Source organism: Penaeus monodon, chromosome 30, assembly GCF_015228065.2.
Source record: "Penaeus monodon isolate SGIC_2016 chromosome 30, NSTDA_Pmon_1, whole genome shotgun sequence".
In the NCBI taxonomy this organism is placed as follows: domain Eukaryota; kingdom Metazoa; phylum Arthropoda; class Malacostraca; order Decapoda; family Penaeidae; genus Penaeus; species Penaeus monodon.
In genome coordinates, this window is record NC_051415.1 from 12,252,965 (window position 1) to 12,253,378 (window position 414).

The following is a 414-nucleotide window of genomic DNA, read 5'->3' on the forward strand; positions in this document are numbered from 1 at the left end:
ATACAAGTAGTAACGGGGGGAAAGGTAAAATGTTTTCTGGGCAAACTTGGTAATCATGGGGGAGGTTGGAGAAGGACACGAAGGGGGGGGGGGAGCTGGGAATCGGTGGGCAGGTGGCTTTGTTAGCATGGGTGACAGGGTACAAGGAGTAAATGACGTCATCTTCGTTGGGTGCGCGGTACGAGTGCGTTGTTGTTGTTTTGGTGCACGACTCGAGCCTTTCAGGTTAGGGCAAGTACCAGGCGGTGACGGGTGATGACGGGTGTTCCTCATACTTGCGTTCTGATAATCAGGTCTTATGTGTCAGTAGGGTGTTACAGAAGACCCGCCGTAGATGAACAATTAGGAAGATCATTACGAGCCGGAAGTCCTGTTGACACACTTGGCTGATAACGCTGCTTTTGACGTGCATGG